We start from the raw sequence: 13,585 nt of genomic DNA, 5'->3' as shown, positions 1-13,585 counted from the left end.
AAATATCATCGAGATACACCAGAACGAATTCATTGGTGTAGGGGTTGAAGATAATGTTCATCTTGCGAGAGAACGTTGGAGGAGCGTTGACAAGGCCGAAAGACATGACAGTATATTCATAAGAACCATAGCTTGTTCTGAATGCTGTCTTGGGAATATCTTGTTCACGAATGCGAATCTGATGATAACCCATACGGAGGTCAAGCTTGGAGAAGACTTTAGCACCTTTGAGTTGCTCGAAAAGCTCGTTGATGTTGGGAAGTGGATACTTGTTCTTGATTGTCTTCTTGTTCAATGGACGGTAATCGACGCAAAGTCGGTCCGTGCCATCCTTCTTCTGGACAAAAAGAACTCCACAACCCCATGGGGAAGAACTCGGTCTGATCAAACCCGGACGCTCTTGTTCATCGAGCTGTTTCTTCAATTCCTTCAGCTCCTTGGGTCCAAGCTTGTATGGACGCTTGCAAACGGGTTCAGTTCCAGGCTCAAGATCAATAACGAACTCGACTGGCCGATGAGGAGGCATACCCGGAAGCTCTTTTGGAAAGACATCTTGGTACTCACAAATGACTGGAATTTGAGAAATAGCATCCAATTCGCCCTTCTCATTGAGAGAAAACAACCGAATGGTTTCATCACGAGCGGCATAGATGATAACATCCTCAGAAGGGTGTGTCAATTGAATCTGCCTGGCAGCACAATCAAGCTGAGCCTTGTGCTTAGAAAGCCAGTCCATCCCAAGAATTAGATCAATATTAGAGTCGCCAAGAACCATTGTAGAAGATAGAAATCTATAGTCGCCCATCTTGATAGAAACATCTGGAGCCATCATTTTGGTGTTCATGAATAAACCCGGAGAGGAAACCGCTATCGGCTTAGGTAGATCAACAATATGCAAATCGTGCATGGATGCAAAAGGCTTTGATATGAATGAAATAGAAGCACCCGTATCAAATAAAACTTTTGCAGGAATATCATTAACTGGAAGATTACCCATTATCACATCTGAAGAATCCTCTGCCTGAGCTGCATTCATCATGTTCACCTTTGCAGACTTTGGATTATGCTTGACCACTGCATTGCTTGAAGATCTCACAGGAGGAGGAGGAGGAAGGCGCCTTTGATTGAAGCATTTGTTCGCGTAGTGACCTTTCTGCTGGCACTTGTTGCAAGTCACTTCTGAGAGTGTACGATGATAAGGAGCATTTGACTTTGAAGCTTGAGGTTGAGACTTGTTCTGATAGCTTGGGTTGGGTGGGTGGGAAGATCCACGGCCACCTGAGTTCTTCTGTTGGTAAGGCTGACGAAACGGAGGAGGAGGAAGATAGAACTTCTGCTGCTTAGTTGCCACTTGTGAGGAAGAAGAAGATTGCACTGCATCCCTGATTCTCTTCTTAGAAGCCTCACACTTGAGCTGGGCTTCTTCTTGCTTGAGTGCCATATTGTAGAATTGATCAAACTGAGTAGGCTCAACAAGAACGAGAGCTAACTGCAGATCCTCTCTAAGGCCACCTCTGAACTGATAGATCATACTTTTCTCATCAGGAACATCTTGCTTAGCAAAGCGAGCAAGTTTCTGAAACTGCTTGTTGTATTCGTACACTGACATGTTGCCTTGCTTGAGATTGCGGAACTCCTCACGCTTGCTCTCAACAACACTGGTAGGAATGTGGTGAGCTTTAAAGTCCCGACAGAAATCAGTCCAAGTAATCACTCGACCACCTCTGGGATCCTTGTATTGCTGGAACCAATCAGCTGCCTGATCCTTGAGCTGAAAAGAAGCGAACTTGACATAGTCCTCAGGCCTGACATTGCTGCATTCAAAATGCTTGTTGATATCCACGAGCCAATCATCGGCGTCTGTGGCCTCGACACAGTAGCTGAAAGACTTCGGCTGATTTGCCAGGAATTGGTTGAGGGTAGGAAATAGAGGCTGATGATTGAACTGCCCTTGACCTTGATTCCCTTGGTTGCCTTGGCCTTGGTTGCGCTCTTGCATGAGCTGGATCATCATCTGGGCATGGGCATTGGAGGCTGCCATCAAAGCTTGCCATGCCTCCGGAGGCGGAGGTGGAGGTAGAGGGTTCGCCTGACTCCCATCATTGCGTTCCGGATTCTGACGCGTTGGCAGAGCCATCCTGAAGAGGGTGACATCCGTTAGCATCTTGATAGACAGATAGACAAGTTGAATCAACGGATAGAAATTGCAACATATAGTCTTCACAATAAACATTCAAACAAGGATGAACGAATGAATTCCAAAGTAAACATCACACGTCCATTAAGGTGAGAAGCCACTTGAATAGAGATTGATGAATGAAATAAACAAGGTACAACTGGAACAAATACGTGGTAAGGATTACCCAATCACAAACCAAATATCTGCGGGAAGAAATGCTAGAGCTACTTGAATCCCACCTATAAACTCCCGAAACTTTCTGGTTATGCAATCAGGTGTTGGGGATACAGGGGAAGCAATATATCTCACCCAAACTAATAATCCCTACATCCAGCTGTATCCATCCGTCAACACATAACCAAGAAACCTTCGGAAATCGTGTACCTCAACCTTCGAAAAGCATCCGTTATACGAGTTATGGCAATACTCCCGAACTCCCCAGTACTGGGTGACGTCGAGGTTATCTCACCAACAACTGCATAAAAGAGATTTTCGATGTTGGCAAAACTCAGGTATTCCAGAACTGCAACGATAAAATTGTGACGACAACACCTCAGAGCTCGACTCCCCGGGTCAAAGCCACATAAATAGATAGGAGGCACCAAGAACAATGTTCTCGTCACAAAACCATCGGAATGATTCTAAGATACCCGCGTGATCCTAAATTTTTTTTAGTGAAATTTGAGGAGAGGAAAGTCAAAACATCTACATCAGGAGACCTCACCAGAGCGATGAAGGGACTGAGGAGTAAAAATAATCCTACTCTCCGATATATATAATCCTAAGACTCAAAACATTTTTGTTCTAGACTCAACATCGCCAGCAAACAATCAAGCAGGGGGCTCCTAAGTCGGGGATGGCTCTGATTACCAACTTGTAACACCCACGATGCGGCTATATCTCCCACGTGTCGAAGCACGTCTTAGAGGCATAACCGCATGGTGGTTTTGTCGCAAGAAGGGTCATCTTCACACAATCCCATGTAATGAACAAGAATGGGATAAAGAGAGTTGGATTACAATCGCCACTTCACACAATACATAAATTAAGATCATACATCATTCAAAATACACTCATAGACCGGCTACGGTCAAGTTCAAATGAAAAGAAGACAACCCCAAATGCTAGATCCCCGATCGCCCCGACTGGGCTCCACTACTGATCATCTGGAAACGATACATAGTAACGACCAAGGGCCTCATCAAATTCCCACTTCAGCTCAGTTGCGCCATCTGCGCTAGTATCCTCGGCACCTGCATCTGTTTTGGTAGAATCTGTGAGCCACGGGGACTCAACAATCTCACACCCGTGAGATCAAGACTATTTAAGCTCATAGGTAGGTAAAGGGGTAATATGATGGAGCTGCGGCAAGCACTAAGCATATATAGTGGCTAACATACGCAACTGAGAGCGAGAAGAGAAGCAACGCATCGGTCGAGAAGCTAGAAGCGATCAAGAAGTGATCCTGAAACTACTTACGTCAAGCATAACTCAAACCGTGATCACTTCCCGGACTCCGCCGAGAAGAGACCATCACGGCTACACACGCGGTTGATGCATTTTAATGAAGTCAAGTGTCAAGTTATCTACAACCGGACATTAACAAATTCCCATCTGCCTCATAACCGCGGGCACGGCTTTCGAAAGATTATATACCCTGCAGGGGTGTCCCAACTCAGCCCATCACAAGCTCTCACGGTCAACGAAGGATAAACCTTCTCCCGGGAAGACCCGATTAGTCTCGGAATCCCGGTTCGCAAAACATTTCGACAATGGTAAAACAAGACCAGCAAAGCCGCCCGGTGTGCCGACAAATCCCGATAGGAGTCGCACGTATCTCGTTCTCAGGGCACACCGGATGGGCAAGACGTCAGGTTGGTATAGACCCTGGTTGCCCAGGGGACGCCGGACATTGCCCAGGTTGGACCAACACTCGAAGGAGCACTGGCCCGGGGGGGGGGGTAAATAAAGATGACCCTTGGGCTCGCGAAAACCCCAGGGAAAAAGGCTTAGGTGGCAAATGGTAAAACCAAGGTTGGGCCTTGCTGGAGGAGTTTTATTCAAAGCGAACTGTCAAGGGGGTCCCATAAATCACCCAACCGTGTAAGGAACACAAAATCAAGGAACATAACACCGGTATGACGGAAACTAGGGCGGCAAGAGTGGAACAAGTCACCAGGCATAAGGCCAAGCCTTCCACCCTTTACCAAGTATATAAGGTGCATTAAATTAAACAGTAGATATTGTGATATCCCAAAATATCCATGTTCCGACCAGGAACAAACTTCATCTTCACCTGCAACTAACAACGCTATAAGAGGGGCTGAGCAAAAGCGGTGACATAGCCAAACAACGATTGCTAGGACAGGTTGGTTAGAGGTTTAACATGGCAATAGGGAGGCATGGTAACAGTGGCAGGTAGAACTAACATAGCGATAGAGCGAGTACTAGCAAGCAAAAATAGAAGTGATATCGAAGGTATGGTCATCTTGCCTGCAAGGTTCTCAGAGTTGTCGAAGGCTTGATCCTCGTAAGCGTTCTCAACAGGTTCCTCGTGCACATACTCGTCTCCCGGCTCTACCCAAAGCAAGAACACAAGCAAAGGAACCACAATAAATCACGGTGCAACGCACAAACAACATGATGCAAAACATGGCATGATATGCAAGATGTGATATACAATGCATATGCGTGCTTCGGAAGGAAAAATGATGAACAAGGCATCAACTTGGCAAACCAAGTATGCCGCTGGAAAGATGAGATGATTTCGGTTGGAATCGATATAGAGATCACCGGATTCGGATGCACGGTTTGCGAATGACAAGCACGACAAGACATGATGCAAACTGCTTAAAATAGCAACATGGCCACTAGGATGCAAAGTATAAATAAGCTATAGCACCCAAACATATGAACAAGATGCATAGCAGTGATGAACAGGAGATGCCCTACGAAACATGAACACTGAGCTCAATCTATAAACCACTAGGGCATGACTAAAATAGCATGTCAATAATGCACAAGGTAACAATATCTACAGACTTAGTGGAATTACTAGGCATAGCAGAAACAGATTCATCATGGCATCTCTACAGGCTTGATTATCTCACTACCAGGCATGTCATGGCATGGAACAAGTACTAGCATGAAGTAGGCATGGAAATGAAGCTACTCATGTGCAAAACAATCAACTAGCATATTTGCATGAACAAACACATAAGAGACAAAATAGCAATATGAAGTGAGATGACATGATTATGAACGTGCTCAAATGCAGAAACTAATGCCACCACTAGATTGGCGGGATTTTTCTACCCCAAAAACATATATAATATGTTAGGGTTGCTGTAGAAAAATCATCACAAATGCACAAAGATACAACCTGCCCTAAATGGTATATAACAGAAATGGCATTTTCCATATTTGGAAACGTCCAGAAATGGACTTGCCCGAAATGGATAGATTCCATATGCCAGAAATGGAATATTCGCTGGGAACAGAAATAAAACAAATAAAAAAAACAAACAGGGCTAAGAGAGGATGACAGGTGGGGCCACCCTGTCATATGCACAGTGCAAAGAAACAGGAAAAAGGGGGGATGATTTATGCACCCGCGGGGGATCGAACCCGGGTCTCCCCGGTGTGGTTCTGCCTCGGCAACCACTGGGCTAGGTAGGTACTGTTGGTAAGGAAAGGGGTTCGGCCCCTTCTATCTACTGCTACCGCTTCTATCCACACGGAGGAAAACAGATCACCGCAACGGCGCGACCAGAGGCAGCGGAGGGATCACCGGAGCAGCTTCGGCGCCCTAACGGAGCGGCGGATGGGAGCTACGGGATCGCAAGAGGATCCCGCACTCGCGCTTGGAGCGCACGACACCCAACGGCGACGGAAGCGTTGCCGGCGACGAGGTCCCGAGCGGGCGGCGACGAGATAAACCACGACGAGACGCTGGGTTAACGAGTGGTAGAGAGCACAGTTCTACCCTATGTGATACGATGATGCCTATGGACATGCACAGAGAGGCTAAAGAGGTCGGAGCACTCGCCGGAGACGAGGTCCGACGGCGGCGAGATCGGGCGCCCACGGCGGCCGCGATTAGAGCACGCAAACGAGGGGGAAAATGGGGCAGGAAGCTGTGCGTGCTCACCACAAGCACGGTGGTGCGCTTGGCTTGGCGGGAGGTGGACGAAGACGGCGAAGGCGATGGACGAGCTCGTTCGGCGGCCGGGTTCGAAGACGAGGAAGAAGCGGTCGTTGCAGGGGCTCCGGCTCCACATAGTCGACGACGGGGACGTAGTGGACGACAGGGAAGAAGAGGGACACGCCAGGCGGGGAAGATGCCGAAGGAGAGCACGCCAGCGATGAGGACGCGCTCTCAGGTGCGCTCGGGACGGAGCGGTTGCGGTGGATCTGGTGGTTCTACTCACCTGGCGGCGGCGATGAGAGGAAGAGGGAAACCCTAGGGGGCGTGTGGACAAGGAGAGGGGGCTTAAAAGGGCTAGGGCGACCGGCGCGAGCTCACGCGCGCTCGTGCTCGCGGTCCCCATGGCGACGGCGAGAGGAGAGGGAAAAGGTGGGTGCGGGGAACAGGGTAGGCGCTGACTAGAGGGACCGAACTAGCCACGAGACGAGGGTCTAGCGGGGGTGCGTGCTTGCGTGGGTGAGAAAAGGCAGGGAAGAGAAGACCGAGCGGGCCGGCTGGCGCGAAGGGCCAGCTGACGCGGTTAGCTACCTGGGCCGGCCTGGGAGGCCGAGGCCCAAGGGGGGGGGGGCTGCTGCGCTGGCTGCAGGCTGCTGCTCTATTTCTATATTTTCAAATAGGAATAGAAACAGAAAAGCTCAGGGAAAAAGGAGAGGAGTTAGAGTATACAGAAAATATTCTCAAACTCCTGGAATTCTCCACTATTTTAATAAATTGCATTGGGCATTTTTAGAGGTAGAAAAATAAGACAAGTTTGAATTATATTCAAACTTGTGTCATTTTTGAACCTGACCAAAACAACTTCAAATAAGGAGATATTTGGCAGAGAGGTTTAAGGCATGGAGAAAGATTTACAGGGAGAAGATGAGCATTAATAGAGAAAGGAAAAATAGCACTTGACAAAAGAAGGAAGTAGAGGGAAGGAGGAGAAGTGATGGTGCAATGGTTTGAAAGGGGGACAAAGGTCATGCCCATGATGCTCATGGCAACAACATGAATGACAAAATGCAACATGAGATGACATGAGATGAAAATGCACTATATGAGGATGACATATGATGGCTAAAAGTAATATGACAAGAGGCACAAATGCAATATGGTAAGGAGAGCATGACAATGAAAAGAATAAACCACATAACCAAACAAGATGAGGCCAAACATGATATAACCCACAAGAATTGGATGAAGGTCAAGTTGATATATTGCCAAATTGGGACATGTTACAACTGGGGTGTTATAGAATGACTTGTCATTCCAGGTGGCGTGAGCTGTGAAACTATTCCACATTGTTTTATATGAAGGCCAAACTCGTAACTCAAATATTCTCCTGTACGATCAGATCGTAGAAACTTTATTTTCTTGTTACGATGATTCTCCACTTAACTCTGAAATTCTTTGATCTTTTCAAATGTTTTAGACTTATGTTTCATTAAGTAGATATACTCATATCTGCTCAAATTATCTTGTGAAGGTTAGAAAATAACGATACCCGCCACGAGCATCAACACTCACTGGACCACATACATCGGTATGTATTATTTCCAACAAGTCAGTAGCTCATTCGATTGTTCCGTAGAACGGAGTTTTAGTCATCTTGCCCAAAAGGCACGATTCACAAGCATCAAATGATTCATAACCAAGTGATTCCAAAAGTCCATCTTTATGGAGTTTCTTCATGCGCTTTACACCGATATGACCCAAACGACAGTGCCACAAATAAGTTGCACTATCATTATCAACTTTGCATCTTTTGGCATCAATATTATGAATATGTGTATCACTATGATCGAGATCCAACAAACTATTTTCATTGGGTGTATGACCATCGAAGGTTTTATTCATGTAAACAGAACAACAATTATTCTTTGACTTTAAATGAATAACCGTATTGCAATAAACATGATCAAATCATATTCTTGCTCAACGCAAACGCAAAATAACATTTATTTAGGTTTAACACTAATCCTGAAAGTATAGGGAGTGTGCGATGATGATCATATCAATCTTGGAACCACTTCCAACACACATGGTCACTTCATCCTCAACTAGTCTCTGTTTATTCTGTAACTCCTGTTTCGAGTCACTATGTTTTAACAACCGAACAACTATCAAATACCAAGGGGCTATTATAAACACTAGTAAGGTACACATCAATAACATGTATATCAAATATACCCTTGTTCACTCTGCCATCATTTTTATCCACCAAATATCCAGGGCATTTCCGCTTCCAGTGACCATTTCCTTTGCAGTAGAAGCACTCAGTTTCAGGCTTTGGTCCAGCTTTGGGCTTCTTCATGGGAGCGACAACTTGCTTGCCATTCTACTTGAAGTTCCCTTTCTTTCCCTTTGCCCTTTTCTTGAAACTAGTGGTGTTATCAATCATCAACTCTTGATGTTTTTTTTTCTTGATTTCTACCTTCGTCGATTTCAGCATCACGAAGAGCTCGGGAATCATTTTCTTCATCCCTTGCATACTATAGTTCGTCATGAAGTTCTAGTAACTTAGTGATGGTGACTAGAGAACTCTGTCAATCTCTGCCTTATCTGGAAGATTAACTCCCACTTGATTCAAGCGATTGTAGTACCCAGACAATCTGAGGACATGCTCACTACTTGAGCTATTCTCGTCCATCTTTTAGTTATAGAACTTGTTAAAGACTTCATATCTATCAACTCGGGTATTTTCTTGAAATATTAACTTCAATTCCTGGAACATCTCATATGGTCTATGACATTCAAAACGTCTTTGAAGTCCTGATTCTAAGCCGTTAAGCATGGTGCACTAAACTATGAAGTAGTCATCATATTGAGCTAGCCAAACGTTCATAACGTCTGCATCTGCTCTTGCAATAGGTCTGTCACCTAGCGGTGCAACAAGGACATAATTCTTCTGTGCAACAATGAGGACAAACCTCAGATCACGGACCCAGTCCGCATCATTGTTACTATCATCTTTCAACTTAGTTTTCTCTAGGAACATATAAAAAACATAGGGAAGCTATAACACGAGCTATTGATCTACACCATAATTTACAAAATACTACCAGGACTAAGTTCATGATAAATTAAAGATCAATTAATCATATTACTTAAGAACTCCCACTTAGGTAGACATCCCTCTAATCATCTAAGTGATCACGTGATCCAAATCAACTAAACCATGTCCGATCATCACGTGAGATGTAGTAGTTTTCAATGGTGAACATCACTATGTTGATCATATCTACTATGTGATTCATGCTCGACCTTTCGGTCTCCAGTGTTCCGAGTCCATACCTGCATATGCTAGGCTTGTGAAGTTTAACCTCTGTATTCTGCATGTGTAAAACTGTCTTACACCCGGTGTATTTGAACGTAGAGCTTATCACACCCGAGCATCACATGGTGTCTCGACACGAAGAACTTTCGCAAGGTGCATACTCACTTATACCTTGAAATTTAGTGAGAGATCATCTTATAATGCTACCGGCAATCTAAGAAAAATAAGATGCATAAAAGATAAACATCGCATGCAATCAATATAAGTGATATGATATGGCCATCATCATCTTGTGCCTTTGATCTCCATCTCCAAAGCACCATCATGATCACCATTATCACTGGTGCGACACCTTGATCTCCATCGTAGCATCGTTGTCGTCTCATCAACTATTGCTTCTACGACTATCGCTACCGCTTAGTGATAAAGTAAAGAAATTACATGGTGATTGCATTTCATACAATAAAGCGACAACCATATGGCTCCTGCCAGTTGCCGATAACTTTGTTACAAAACATGATCATCTCATACAGTTAAATTTAGCATCATGCATGTCTAGACCATATCACATCACAACATGCCCTGCAAAAACAAGTTAGATGTCCTCTACTTTGTTGTTGCAAGTTTTACATGGCTGCTACGGGCTGAGCAAGAACCGTTCTTACGTACGCATCAAAACCACAACGATATTTCGTCAAGTTAGTGCTGTTTTAACCTTCAACAAGGACCGGGTGTAGCCACACTCGGTTCAACTAAAGTTGGAGAAACTGACACCCGCCAGCCACCTATGTGCAAAGCATGTCGGTAGAACCAGTCTCGCGTAAGCGTACGCGTAATGTCGGTCCGGGCCGCTTCATCCAACAATACCGCCAAACCAAAGTATGACATGCTAGTAAGCAGTATGACTTGTATCACCAACAACTCACTTGTGTTCTACTTGTGCATATAACATCTACGCATAAACCTGGCTCGGATGCCACTGTTGGGGAACGTAGTAATTTAAAAAATTTCCTACGCACACGCAAGATCATGGTGATGTATAGCAACGAGAGGGAAGAGTGTCGTCCACGTACCCTCGTAGACCGTAAGCGGAAGCGTTAGCACAATGCCGTTGATGTAGTCGTACGTCTTCATGATCCGACCGATCCAAGTACCGAACGTACGACACCTCTGAGTTCAGCACACATTCAGCTCGATGATGTCCCGCGAACTCCAATCCAGCAGAGCTTCACGGGAGAGTTTCATCAGCACGACGGCGTGGTGACGGTGATGATGTTGCTACCGACGCAGGGCTTCGCCTAAGCACCGCTACAATATGATTGAGGTGGAATATGGTGGAGGGGGGCACCGCACACGGCTGGAATAGATCAATAGATCAACTTGTGTGTCTTGGGGTGCCCCCTTGCCCCCGTATATAAAGGAGCTAGGGGGGAGGCGGCTGGCCAAGGAGGAGGGTGTGCCAAGTGTGGAGTCCTACTCCCACCGAGAGTAGGACTCCTCCTTTCCTAGTAGGAGTAGTAGAGAAGGAAGGGGAAGAGAGAAGGGAAGGAAGGAGGGGGCCGCGACCCCTCCCCCTAGTCCAGTTCGGACTAGGCCTTGGGGGGGGGCGCGGCCTGCCCTAGGCATCCCCTCTCTTTTCCCGTATGGCCCAATAAGGCCCAATACTTCTCCACGGCGAATTCCCGTAACTCTCCGGTGCTCCAATAAATACCCGAATCACTCGGAACCTTTCCGATGTCCGAATATAGTCGTCCAATATATCAATCTTTACGTCTCGACCATTTCGAGACTCCTCGTCATGTCCCTGATCTTATCCGGGACTCCGAACTACCTTCGGTACATCAAAACACATAAACTCATAATACCAATCGTCACCGAACTTTAAGCGTGCGGACCCTACGGGTTCGAGAACTATGTAGACATGACCGAGACATGTCTCTAGTCAATAACCAATAGTGGAACCTGGATGCCCATATTGGTTCCCACATATTCTACAAAGATCTTTACCGGTCAAACTGCATAACAACATACGTTGTTCCCTTTGTCATCGGTATGTTACTTGCCCGAGATTCGATCGTCGGTATCTCAATACCTAGTTCAATCTCATTACCGGCAAGTCTCTTTACTCGTTATGTAATGCATCATCCCGCAACTAACTCATTAGTCACATCGTTTGCAAGGCTTATAGTGATGTGCATTACCGAGAGGGCCTAGAGATACCTCTCCGACAATCGGAGTGACAAATCCTAATCTCGAAATACGCCAACTCAACAAGTACCTTCGGAGACACCTGTAGAGCACCTTTATAATCACCCAGTTACATTGTGATGTTTGGTAGAACACAAAGTGTTCCTCTTGTAAATGGGAGTTGCATAATCTCATAGTCATAGGAACATGTATAAGTCATGAAGAAAGCAATAGCAACATACTAAACAATCAAGTGCTAAGCTAACGGATGGGTCATGTCCATCACATCATTATCCTAAGGATGTGATCCCGTTCATCAAATGACAAGACATGCCTATGGTTAGGAAACGTAACCATCTTTGATTAAGGAGCTAGTCAAGTAGAGGCATACTAGGGACTATAGGTTTTGTCTATGTATTCACACATGTACTAAGTTTCCGGTTAATACAATTCTAGCATGAATAATAAACATTTATCATGATATAAGGAAATAAATAATAACTTTATTATTGCGTCTAGGGCATATTTCCTTCACTATCCCCCCATTACTTCCTCAACATCTCGACATTTATCGTCGTGTGCGAGGCCTTCCTCTGCATCCCTCCACACTTCGGACTATGGCTAAAGATCTTCAACATGAAGCCAAAGGTGGTAGGCGGCGAACATGCCGAGTGCGGAGGTGCCATGGTGAGCAAGATGCCCAACGTCAAATGGCCATCAGGTACATTCAACGAGTCCGTCAAGGGGTGGCAACAATAGTGGTTCTATGTCATCGAGCCACGCGGCACCAAATGGGTCGCAGCTCCCGAATTCCGATCCGGAGCCCCATTGCAGCTCACGTCCTGGCCCGAGAAGGGCATAGACTGGTCTTCGTTAGACGAGCTAACGGCGCTCCAGGCGCACATCAAGAGCATGGGAGACAAGAACATCAAACTTGTTGATGTGCTCCAGGTGATGTTAGTTTGCCGGAATCTCCCATGTCAAGGTAGGACTTGCAATTTATGGGAGTTCGACCTGGCCAATCACCAGACCCTGCTGGAGTTCTTCGGCACAATGCATGAAGACATATGGAAGGTGCTCTTCAAGCCCGGCAAGTCATGGCCAGACTCGGCCGAGGACCGCGGGTACAAATTGTCTCGTCCCGCAAGTTCGGTAAGTTTTTGTATGTTGGCAAGGTGTATCCTTTATTTGCATACTCTGAGGGAAACGCCTAATACTTCCCTAACGATTCTTCCAGGGCTGGATGAAGAAGGCGGAACGGATCTACTGTCCGGCCCCGCTGCCCGAATAACAAGCCGTCCCACTTCTGATGAAGATGCTGGTCCCGGCGCCTTATAAGGCGTCGAAGAAGAAGGCCGAGAAAGAGGCCAAGGAGACCAGGGGCGGTCTCCGTCGCAAGGGAACTTTGGATATGGCGTCCGAAGACACCGAGGCCCACTCCTCCGTTGAAGAAGACGAGGAAGAGGAGGAGGGAGAAGAGGAAAGCCAGCCCCCCCTGCGAGGGGGAGAAAGAAGAGGACGGACTCCACACGTTTGGAGGCCGACATGTCTAAGAAGTGGAAAACTTCCCTTCTAGACGAATCCACCATAGCCACCGACAGCAACCTGGAGTGGGTACCTAGGGTCAAGCCCCTGGCCAAATCGTGAGTACAAAGAAACCCGGACACATTCATATATCCAGTCTCACTTTTGCGTAATATTAATGTATTGAGTCATGCAGTCTACAGTCCGGCTAGGTCCAACATGGGGCGAT

The sequence above is a fragment of the Triticum aestivum genome, chromosome 3B (assembly GCF_018294505.1).
Source record: "Triticum aestivum cultivar Chinese Spring chromosome 3B, IWGSC CS RefSeq v2.1, whole genome shotgun sequence".
NCBI classification, from domain to species: Eukaryota; Viridiplantae; Streptophyta; class Magnoliopsida; order Poales; family Poaceae; genus Triticum; species Triticum aestivum.
The sequence above is the reverse complement of the archived record's forward strand: the minus strand, read 5'-3'. Positions refer to the sequence as shown.